We start from the raw sequence: 12,911 nt of genomic DNA, 5'->3' as shown, positions 1-12,911 counted from the left end.
GGCGTTTGGCCTCCTGGATGTAAGCCAGATTTTTGTGGTCTGTCCAAACCACAAATGGATGCTCTGACCCCTCCAGCCAGTGACGCCACTCTTCTAAGGCAAATTTCACCGCTAAGAGCCCCTTGTTACCCACATCATAATTTCTCTCTGCCGGCAGGAGTCGCAGAGAGAAGAATGCACATGGGTGCAGCTTCTGGTCGTGAGGATATCGTTGGGATAACGCTGCCCCAACCCCTACATCTGAGGCGTCCACCTTGACAATAAAAGGCAGGGATGGGTCTGGATGAATGAGGATAGGTGCAGTGGTGAACCTTCTCTTGAGCTCCGTGAAGACCTCTTCAGCCTGCTGGGACCACCTAAATCAAGGGGAAGTTCCCTTAGTCAATGCCGATTGAGGGGCGGCGACCGAACTGAACCGCCGGTAAAAATGTGCAAAGCCCAAAAAACGCTGCACCTGCTTGACCGAGGTTGGCTGTGACCTTGCAGGGAACCATCCTCACGCTGCCTCAAGACACAATGTACCCCAAAAAGCCGACAGTGGAGGCATGAAACACACACTTCTCTGCCTTAACATAGAGTCGATACTCTAACAGTCTCCGCAGTACCTGTTTGACATGACCCACATGCTCCTGATAGCTCTTAGAAAATATCAGGATGTCATCCAGATACACGTAAACAAACATAACAAGCATGTCCCTGAGAGTGCCTGGAAGACCGCAGAGTCCACGAAAGCAGGGAGGCTGTATTTCTTTCTACCTAAGGACAGTTCGACTGATACGAATGTGCGGTTATCGCTTGCTGTGGGGATATGATTCTGCCTAGGCAAAACCTCCCCAAGTTCTGATGAGCTCACTCGTTTCCCTGGACGGGTGTGCCCTGCATTGGGCACCTGCGAAGGTCTGTCTCTCCACAATACAAACAAGCCCCACTGCTCATCCGCTTCTCTCTCTCTGCTCGAGAGAGCCGTGAGCGTCCCAACTGCATGGGCTCGTCACTCCCAGGAGAGACGCGGAGCAATTCCGTGACTTCCTGAGAGCCGGTAAACTCCACTCCCGATGTGGAGCGAGTGAGAATGCTCTTTCTCTCTCGGTTGCATTCGCGGATTCGGCTATATATCTTAACCCTTTGGAGGCCAAACCCGAGATAAGTCGGGTTAACTCGCCATGCTCTGGGCGCCAAACCAGAGAAATCCTGGGTTTTAATCGATATTTATTTTATTTGCTATTGTGACGACCCCCACTCTACCTGCAAATGGGGAGTCTGCTGACTCAGAGCATGGTGGAGTGGGTGGGTCGTTAGAGCAATTACCCACACCTGTGCAGTGCAGAGAGCTGCCTGCACACTCCCAGTATATATGTTTCCCCTGTCTAACTCTCTTTGTCTGCTTTCTCCACTCCTAGGCACAGGTTGTACCAACACCCAAGCTGCATCCTTTGACATATTATAGCACTGATACTTACACCACACACACACCACAGCATACTTACTCACTCATCCACACACTGCACTCACCACTGATTCTTATACAAAACATTTCATTGTTCATGTCCTTATGCTTTTGTTTAGATAGGTTTAAATAAATTATTTTAGTTAAATTGTTATCACGTGTGGACTTTGTTTCAAACCACCTGTTTGTGACACTATATCCATTAATTTTTCATCCATCCAGCCTGACGTTATCATTGGGAATGGGTCTGAGCTTGCAAAGGGCAAATACCGCTGCCTAACGTCTCCCGGATGGTACTGCACATCATTGGGATCCCTCTGGCTGGGGCTGTGCATCAATCTAAGAAGTCCGGTCCAGGTTTTCCTTCTCTGGCATGCCGTATCGTTATAACACATTGACTGGGGACACTCTGAGCAGCGTGGATTATATGTTTTGGACATATAACGTTGGATCAATAAATGCAATCAATATTTGGAATGGCGATCAGGAATTGGATTAATCTTTTTGCACTACATCAGATGTGAGGTAAGGAATCTATGTTACCAATCTTGGGTTAATCAGATGTTCCTTTCACCGCCATCGGAGCATGTGTGTGTGTGTGTGAGGTTCGTGCCGACTAAAGTACGGAGAAGCGATTTTTCAGACCCCGCTTCTGTTCGCCCATGATGACACATATAATATCGATAATCTAGCGTTTATTTGAAAACGATTCATAAATCAAGCGACAAATGGCACGATTTCTAACTAAATACATTGAAGCTCGATTTGCTGGAGTTTATTGAGATGAAACAGAACGCTCTAGAAATATATTCATATTCATCACGGTATAAAACGGAAATGTATGTATGAACAAATTATCTGTTTCGTGCATGTTGACTGGAAGCAACTCACTGACGATCACCGTGTTATTTAGATCTATTGATATTATATTTGATATATTTTAAGCACTCGCAAATAAGTCCTATCCTACATTGGATAAAGCACTGGCGCTGAAGGGCCATCAGCGCCCTCTGCTGTTGGCACCGGAAGTTTTAATAGCCAACAAAATTAACCCCTCAAGCGTGTCGGGAATGTCCCAAGAGGATAATTCATCTTTGACTCTCTCCGACAAGGCATGGGTAAAAGTTGCCATCAGGGCCTTCCTATTCCACCCTGATTCAGTGGCTATGGGTACGGAATTGAATAGAGAACTCTGCCACGCTGACTGAGCCCTGACGTAAACCCATCAGATGCTTAGCCACATCGTGGCCGCTTACATCATGGTCAAAAACTGTCTTCATCTCCGCTATGAAAAGATTTGCATCGGCACAGGCCGGAGTCTGCCTATCCCACATGGCTGTAGCCCATGAGAAGGCTTCATTAGAGAGAAGAGAAATGATATAGCCTACTCTGGCTCTCTCTGTGCTGAAAATAGAGGGTTGTAATAAAAAAAAACAGACTGCACTGGGTGATAAACCCTTTACATCTCCCTGGATGCCCATCATAACAGGCCGGTGTAGGCATCCTCGGCTCGGTACTAGGACTATGGAGTGGGACCAGACGTGCTTGTGGTTATACTGATAAAAGGTAGCATAGCATTATGTTACAGGTCTCTGGTCCAGGTCTTCAGACCACCACATGTGCCCGTCTGCCCGGGTACTTGTTGGAGCAAGGTACTGGTGCCATGCCAGCTCAACTTTACACTTAGAGGTGGGCATAGATTAATCTTTTTAATCCTGGAGTTAATCTAGATTAATCTATATTAAAATGGCTCATTTGAAGTCTGCCGAAGGCATTCAAAATATGTGTGTTCTACCCAAATAATGACCAGAAGTAAGTCCTTACTTTTTCTTTCCTCCTTACGTTTCTCAGGCCAGGTGGCCCATTACACCATGAGCCCATTTCCCGTTTCCAAAATGCATTACAGACTGTTTGAAAAAGCTGTTTTGCTATGATAATTGGTAATGAAATATCAAAATAATGTTCAATAAGATGTACTTGTGTTTAATAAATTGTTTTATTCAGAACACAAATAATGTTACCAGTACAGTCACTCAGTAGCTATGTGACATGGCTTGACTCAATCAGTCCAATCTCTACTTCTCCTTCTTCCACCAGTCACTCAGGCAGACCAGCTTGTTCACATTGGCTGGTGACAAACTCTTCTTCTGTACAATATGTAAGGCATGATAATGTATAGCTACGAGGCCTTCACTACGTTTAGAACACCTCGGCGAGGCGCCTCGGTATTCTAAACTCCGTGTCGGTCAATTATTTTGCGACAATGACCGAGTATAGCTATTATCCCGCTTATTCCATGGCTAACTTACTAACAATATACCTAATTCATTTTACACCATCGACAAGACAAGATCAAATGCAGACGCAGTTCTGTTCTGTCGCTCCGCGCTGTCATTGCCGGCAGCTTCGCCGGCAGGTGTGTCTGATTGCACTGATGCAGTGTGTGTCAGTGGGCTTGATTGTTGCAGCTGGGAACAGCGGTCATTATTGCTCGGCAGAGGTCCGTTATCGAGTAATAACGGACCTCTGCAGAGCGCTATTGACCAAGTACAATCAAGCATTTCGGCGAATGTTAAAACGCCATGTAATAAGGCCTGATAAAGAGAACAGTCTCTCGCATGGGACAGTTGAGGCAGGGGTCCCCAAGTACTTCAGGGCAATCTAGGCCAGCTTACCATAGACAGCAGTGTGGTCTGACCACCACTTCAGTGGACACTGATCCAAGCTGGCACTTGGCTGTACCTTGTATACCTCTCCACAGCATTGCGTACTGGTGTGTCTCGTCATCCGACTTCGACTCTGATCCCATCAGTAGAAGGGCTGTTTTCTTTTTAGCTTGTAACGTATAGCTTAACTTAGTTAGCAGCTAACGTCAGTTAAAAAGGTTTTTAACCGCAACGGGCATATAGTAATGGCGAGGATATAAAGCATGTTAAAGACGCATTTATTGGACGCGTTGCTTGTGGAGTTTACATAACAGTGCGACTACCAAGAGGAGTTATCACAGGCTGTAGAACGCAGGACTGAAGAGCGTGTGGGTACTGCTCAGCCCCTCCATGCAGCTGGAGCGTTATGTGACTGTAGCCGTGTTGCTCCCAGACCCAACTTTGAGAATAGATTAACGGCGTTAATTTTTTTATTGCGCGATAAGAAGTTGCCTTTGAGAACCAATGGTTCTCGAGCCGTAACGGCACATGGGGCAGGAGCCTATCTCCTGTTTCCGTAGCGTGAGGCAGCTTGATGTACAAGTACACCCCTTGGACATGACGCTAGCAAGGACTTGCCCCCAAACCAACCCTTGATGCTGAGTGTCAAGCAGGGAGGCTATGGGTACCATTTTTAAAATAGTCTTTGGTATGACTCGGCCGGGACTTGAACTCCCAGCCTCCCGAACTCAGGGCGGACACTCTACCCACGAGGCCACTGAGCCGGTAAGAGTCCGCCGTTAACATAGCCCGGTAACGGCTTTAACGGTCCGGCCTTATTTACAATACAAACACAATACGCAGACTTCTTTGACAATAATCTAAAGTGGTTCTGGTTCCACACCTCCGACTGTTTCTGTATTTTTCTTTTTGTAACGTTACTTGTAGGTTGCGGGTCTTCTGCGTCTCCCTGTCTGTGTGTCTCTCTCTCCATCTTTTCAGCACCAAAAGAAACTTGCGCGGCACGCCCACTCCACGTGTCCCACGTTGCATCAGGGCATGTACTACGTTAAACGATTCATTGATTCATGAAATTGTAATAAATCTTTATTTGTAAACAAATGTATTGAATTTAGCAATTAATCGTTTCATATAGTCTTTTTATGTGAATTTATGCACACAAAAAAACATTGGTGCGCATCTTTGGTCTCCCCCCTAATCGTGCCATACCTTGGCTTTTGTTGAAATTACAGAGAAAGGATGAGGATATGCAAGTTGCAGCAATAGCCAGCTTTACCAATTAAGAGTACAAATGTCTATGTGAAATGTACCATTAGTTACACCTTCTCCCATTAGCATTACACAGCATATTTAATTGTACCTTCATAATTTTGTCTAATCCTTTGTGGTGGGGGCAGGGGGTGGTCTATTTGATTGACATAATCAAGTACCCCTGTGCATTTACACATTTTCTAAAAGAAATCAATCAAAGTAATCAAAATCTAAATGTATTAGACATGTTTTTTGTCCTCAAATGCAACTCCTGAATTAGGCACTTTTTTGAGTGATGAAAATAAAAAGGAAATAATTTGTGTGCATTTCTTTGGCACATAGTGATTAATTAATGATTGATGATTCATTAAGTGCAGACAAAAGGGCTAAAAAAAATTCAATGGCGATGTAATGTTATAGGTGATAGCAATGTTTTGTACATGTGGGTTTGCACAACCCACGGTTTCTGAGGACCCACAGGAAAAGGTCAGATAGTTCAGATAAGCTTGGCCAGCCCCCTCAGAAAATGCATATACTGTTCTTCTGGGTCAGAATAACATTTGAGAAGTAAATGAGGCCAATGATTCAGAAGCAGGACATTGTGCATTTGTTGCCCAAGGCAAAATGTGTCCCTCATCCTCACTAGGACTAATCCAGTCCCGCTGCCATACTCCCTGGTTCTACAGCCCTAATCACTCATTACCAGCTAACATTAGGGTTGGGTATACCAAGATTCAAGATTCAAGATTGTTTATTGTCATATGCACAGTTAAAACGACAGTTTGCCATACGATGAAAATCTTACTTTGCTAGTCCACCCTTCACAAAAAATCACACAGTACTTAACTTAAACATATTTAAATACAAGCGAGTGCTAGAAAATAAGGTAAAATAGATCAAATATATATACAAGGCACAGTGAGTTACATTGCACGTTCCGATCATGTGAATGGAGGTGACAGTGGGTCACAGCAGCAGTTAAAAGTGTCTTTAGTGATTCATAGTTCATAGTTCATAGTAGAAGGTGTGTGTGGAGGGGGGGGGGGCTAGGCATTCAAGAGTCTGATGGCCTGTGGGTAGAAACTGTTTGTCACTCTCGTAGTTCTGGCTTTCAGACTCCTATATCGCCTGCCTGATGGCAGGAGGTTGAAGAGTCTGTGTTGGGGGTGTGTGCTGTCCTTAATTATGTTGTGTGCTCTCCTGGTGGCCCGTTCACATTTGAACCGATACCGGTACCTGTACCGGTACCTGGGGGTCGATACCAGTAACCATCGGTACCTTTTGCGGTACTAATACAATTTTATTTCTGTTGTAAAACTAAACTAAAGTCTAAACTTCTCAATTTCAACATTGTTATCACACCACACAAACTAAAACTCCTCCCTGTGAGAAGTGGGTTTAGGAACACAGCCCAATCGTTGAACACAGGAGAGGAGAATGGAGCGTTTCAAGGGGTTTTAATTGTATTTCCCAAGCAGCAGCTGTGGGCAGAGGACACAGGTCTGTGTCTGGAGAGAGAGCAAGAGCACTTCTTGCGTGGTATGGGACGTCCAGGCAGGAAGGCGCACTGGAACGGGGATCCTGGGGCACAAGAGAAACGGATTAGAGCAAGGAATACACAAGAGCACGTTAGCAGAGCTTCAGGCCGAGACGTCGTACCTAGGTAGTGATGTTTAACACCACGGTCAGCGTCGTCGAGTAGAAGTAGGGTCTTCATCAACAGGGGATGGGATACAGCTGTGAGGAGTGAGGTGCCTGACAGCGTGTGAATCATAGGGATGAGGTGCAGCTGGGCTGAGTGACGGGAAGTGAAGGGGTGCTGGCCATATAAGGGTGTGAGGCTTCCGTGGAGGAAGAGAGGATGAGGAGGAGTGCGTGGTGGATGGAAAGGAGGATGAAGAGGAGTGTGTGGTGAACGTGAGGGGAAAAGGAGGGGGAGTGAAGTACGCTTGTGCTGTGACTATGACACTCCCTACCTCCCTGTCCCAAACTGTTCCTACAATGTTTTTTTTATGTTGCATGATCATGTATACATTTATTATGCATTATTATTTTTTAAGTTTAAATATCACCATTATCTGGCCATCCTCAGTAAATACTATCAAACTCCTCTGACCTCATCTGGTCTTTCCAAAGACCAGAGATGGGACGTGCGCGCACACACACACACAAAGGGAGAATGGCTCATAGCAGACTTAATGATTTTAGAATATTTCAGATAATGAAATTAAATGTTTATATCATGAACTATCCAGTTAGTATTTATAGTAGTTATACGTGTGGCTACTTTAAATCATGTAGAGATGATGTAGAGAGAAGTGGCGGATTCAGGCTGTTTGAAGGGCAGGGGCGAAAAGAAAAAAAGGGCACCTACTGCACAACATGGGACCCCATCAGTGAGCAAAAAGCTATGATGCGTCATATTAGACACATTAAAATAACATAGTAGACAATCCAGATTAATAGTATAACCACACCTATGATAAAACACACAGGGAACAATACACCTTTAAAATGTTTATTTCACCTCATTGTCATGGTGTTTGAAAAGTAGATGTATCATGGTGTTTGAAAAGTAAATTATCATGGTGTTTGAAAACTGGATTTATCATGGTGTTTGAAAAGTAGATTATCATGGTGTTTGAAAAGTAGATTATCATGGTGTTTGAAAGGTGGATTTATCATGGTGTTTGAAACGTAAATTATCATGGTGTTTGAAAGGTGGATTTATCATGGTGTTTGTCAGTGGATCAAAGACCAGAGTGCCGCTTGAAGAAGAAGTGCAGCAGGTGCGGCGGCGCCCACTTGGAGGTCCTGCATGACATCAACAGGCGTCCGCCAGGACAACAAAGTGGGCCCGTCACGGTAATGTACCAGGCCGAGGCGGTGGCACCAGTACCAAAGATCCACCAGACCGTCCTCTGGTGTCCCGACTGCTACAGCAGACACTGGGAGTCACGGTGCTACTCGGACGACCGCGAGTCGGCACCACCCCAGAAGATCCAAGGCAACCCACCAACAGGAGTGCTCCATATAGACCAGCATAGCGGGACCCCCCGAGTGCTCATCAAAGTGGTCAGAGTGCTCCTGAGCTACGAGGACAAGGTCCTGGACACTTACGCCGTCCTAGACAATGGGTCTGAAAAGACTCTCCTCCTCGCTTCCGCCGCAGCCCAGCTGGGTCTGCGGGGTGCCAAAGGAACAATGACAATACGTACCATCAGAAGAGACCAGAAGACCATAAAGGGTGAAAAGGTCTCCTTCAAGATAGCAGCGGTGGACCAGCCCGAGAAGCAGTATAGTATTACCAACGTCTTCACCAGCCACGACATAGGCCTGTCCCAGTACACCTACCCCATCCCACAGCTGATGGCGAAGTATGTGCACCTACGTCAACTACCTATACCGCTTATCGACGGCGCCACACCGACCCTGCTCATCGGCTCCGACCACGCGGACCTCATTCTCCCAATTGAGGCGGCCCACATCGGACCCAAAGGATGCCCAGTCGCGGTTCAGACCCGACTGGGGTGGACGCGCCAGGGCCCCCTCTACGGACTTGACAGTCAACCCACGTCTACACGCTGCCTACACACAAAGGTGAACGACACCGGCCACTCTCCCGTACAGCCCGTTGAGAGGCTACTGACATTAGGCGAGAGGCCTGTGAGAGAACCGTGGGCACAAGAGGGAGTTCCGAACTCCACCCCCCTCAGCTGCGCTCCAGACGTAGCTGACCTCGAACCCAGCACCCCAAGCGACTCCTTGATGGGGCGGCCGGAACCGGCCCCCCCTCAGACGGGGTACAGACCAAACAAGAGAAACAGACGGAGGAGGTGGAGGCACAGCCAAGCACAGATCAAAGCAGTCTCAGGCCCGCTTCCTCCTAACCCCCCTACCATCCCTTCCAGCCCGGCAGAAGCGGGTCAAGGACGGGAACAACTTAAAAGTGGACACAGTCGTCATGACCATAGACCAGTCACTACCCCGAGCTGTGTGGCCGGCCGGCCGCGTAAGCAAAGTGATCACTGGTACCGACGGAAAGGTCAGAGCGGCAGAAGTGCTCGTCCAGGGACGGACATACACCCGACCCGTGGCGAGGCTGATAGAGTTGCCAAGGCTCCCTCTTAATGATGACCATGACCCACTGACTTTGTGAATTGCCCTACTCCTCACAACGGACATTGAGTAGTGGACAAGACGGTTAATCTGTCTCTGCTTATCTAATTAGGTGCGGACTAATTAGGAGGCGGCTGTTACAAAGGGTCAGATTAAACCGAATATATATATTTATTGCTTGAGATATATTGTATAATATTTGTATATCGTTTGATATCCCTTGTATATTCTTTGTACATATACACGGAATATCCCTTTACCTAGGTACAGGCCAGACCATAATATTCGTTCTCCTATTGGACAGCGACCCCCTAGGCGCCACGGCCATACCCCCAATGTCTAGTTCAAAGCCACCGCTAAGACATGTCTCAACATGCCCAGGTTTGCGCAGTAATACGAGACAGAAATGAGGTTGGCACTAGATTATTCACCTTACGTATAAATACGTTGCAGGTGGATACAGCAGTTAGTTACCCTCAAACGAGTTAACCCAACAAGTTGAAGCCTTCATCACGAGTCAACGACCAAGTGAAGTGAGCAACCTTGCATCTAAATAGAGCACTTAGAACCGCGTGCGAATAGGATAGTAAAAGTGTCAGAGCTTAGTGAAATAACGTCAAGTTCGACCTAGTTAATGTGAAGTACCGTGCATAGGAGAATCTACACCGGTGAATGCAGAGCCTTTTCCGGCTGGATTATTGCTTTGGTACTGTGGCTGCTGGAGCAGAGAACTGTCTACCCCGCTGCTGTGTGGGATTTACCCGTGAGGAGCATCACTCGAGCCCGTCTCTAGGAAGAGGCTGGCTGGCTTTCACCTATGCTGTCGCGCATACTTGGATTATAGCTGCTGCTTTTGTCTGCTGATCGAGGGGAGTATATGTACCGCCTCCCGTAGCTGGAGCTTATTGATTCCTCGTTGATCCAGACTTTTGCATCCGAACATTCCTCCCCCCTGCTGGCTTACAACCGGAGGGAACCCCCTTAGTATCTCCAGCTGACCTACGAGTGTGCCTTATATAATTCTTATGCTACAGGTGGTATTAATTATCCCCATCGTAATATGCTCATGGACTTACGCTCTTGACCTATTCATGCACATTCTTCGCCTTACAAGCGCAACTCTAATTCTCAATACTGTAAGATAACATTGATGCTCTTCTAATAAATATTACAAACAGTACTTTCCTTGTTAAGCCGTGTTATTGTGTGGGTGTTCATCTCATATACATGTGTACTGTATGGCCAGTAGTAATGTACATAACTCAGTAGTGGTTTAATGATACCATACTTATTCAATACAGTCAGGGAATTGTACCCCTCAGTTACAAGGTGTATTTCTATTATTGGGGTTAACTTGTGGAACAATGCGGATATACATTTACATTTACATTTAGTCATTTAGCTGACGCTTTTATCCAAAGCGACTTACAAGTTCTGTACGACAAGCCATCAGGAAGGGCACAACTCTATCAGCTGAGCAACAATGTTCATCAAAGTGTTGAGTGCTACAGTGTAGGTTAGTTTATTAGGACAAGTGCGGTTAGTTAGGGTTAGATTCTTTTTTTTTATAGTTTTTTTATATATTTTTTTTAAATTCAGATAATGGTTGAAGAAGTGCGTCTTTAGTCGACGGCGAAAGATTGGACGTGATTCGGCTGTCCTAACTGGGGTGGGTAGTTCATTCCACCATTGTGGGGCAAGGACTGAGAATAGGCGACTTCTCTTTGATGACCCTCCCGGAGCTTGGATAGGAGTAGGTCTGAGGCGGCCAGAAGATGCAGAGCGTAGGGGTCTTGAGGGTGTGTAGTTAGAGACCATTGACCGGAGGTAGGCGGGAGCGGTTCCCTTTGCCGCACGGTATGCTAGGTCGAGGGCCTTGAAGCGGATTCGTGCAGCAATGGGGAGCCAGTGCAGGTCCCTAAGAAGTGGGGTGACATGGGCCGACTTCGGTAGGTTTGTAGGTTTGTATAGGATATACAGTTAAGAATGAGTAATTCGATTTTGGTTTTTAAGAAAAAGGTTTGTAAAGCAATTTTTGAAAAATACAAGGGTGAATAACACTGTTTTGTTTGCTTTTTTTCTTTTTTCTTTTAGAATACTGTTTTGGAATCTACATTTTTTTAATGCTAAATTTTGAAAAACTACAAGGGTGAAAAACAATGTTTTGCTTTCTTTTTTTCTTTTCTTTATAATACTGTTTTGGAGTAAAAAAAATAATATTTTTTTTTGGTAAGAATATAGGACAGGCACATATAAGCACTATGCTTCAGTCTGTACCTTTTTCAGTCACTGTAAATAATCAAATATTGATAAATGATTATGTATATTGTACTTTTTTTTGATGACTGAAAAAAAATAAACTACTACTACTACTACTACTATATCCTGTAAAATATATGTTGTAAATAGCTTTTAAAGAATGGGTTCACTATTTTTCCACCCAGACCATATTAAAATGCTGTTTCCCAAATATTTATATTCCTCACTGATATCTTTAGAATTGAGAAATGTACCACTGCATCAATGGTTTAGGCCTTCAAACACCATGATAAATCCACCTTTCAAACTCTGTCTATTATATTGTGCAAAATACAATAATAAAATAGAATACAATAGGCATTGAAAAAATATAGATGACAAGATATGCATGGTAAAAAAAAAGACATGCAAAATAAAACATAATATTAACTGTTAAGGCACCTATTTTTACTCAAATGTACAGTTTAAAAAATGTGCAGAGGGATGGGGGAGAAAGAAGGGAAACACCTGTTTCGTTACACATCAAACGCAATTCCTTCTACAATCATTAGAGCCTGTGATAGGTAGGTGGTGTAGATGGTGTGTCATTTGCAGGCTCTGCAGCTCTGAGCTGTTCTCCAAAGTTCTCATAATTTTGAGGGGCAGGAGGCTGTGGGTGTGCAGTGCGCTGCGATTCGAACATAGTGAACATCATCCTCATGAAGTTTGCGCTCTCTCGCTCTGCTCTGCGTCCAGCAAGCTCGCTCTCTCGCTCTAATCTGCGGTCAGCACGCACGCTCTCTTGGGCTGATCTGCGGTCTGCCTCCTCGTTCTCAGCTCTGCGCTCTCGCTCTCGCTCATCGCGCTCGACCTCTCGCTTCCACAGGTCCTCGCGCTGCTGTGCCTCTCGCTCTGCTCTCAAGTCCAAACTTCTCGCTTCTCGCTCTGAACGCAGATCCTCTGCTTGGGAGAAATCCAGGCATCTCTTGTTGGTCAGGTCTATAAAGGCAACCACAGTGTCTCTTTCATCAGCAGTCCTCTTCCGCCGGGTGTTGGGACTTGGGCCATCTGTAACGCCTGTATGCAAGCAAAAATATAAAATGTATTGAAGGCAGGCTACAACCAAAATATCACTTTTTGTGTGGGCAGTTAGTGTATTTGTATAAAACCAACTACAGTAACTTTGCATA

The sequence above is a fragment of the Notolepis coatsorum genome (assembly GCF_963971535.1).
Source record: "Notolepis coatsorum genome assembly, chromosome: 6".
NCBI lineage: Eukaryota > Metazoa > Chordata > Actinopteri > Aulopiformes > Paralepididae > Notolepis > Notolepis coatsorum.
This window is presented reverse-complemented; position numbering follows the sequence as displayed.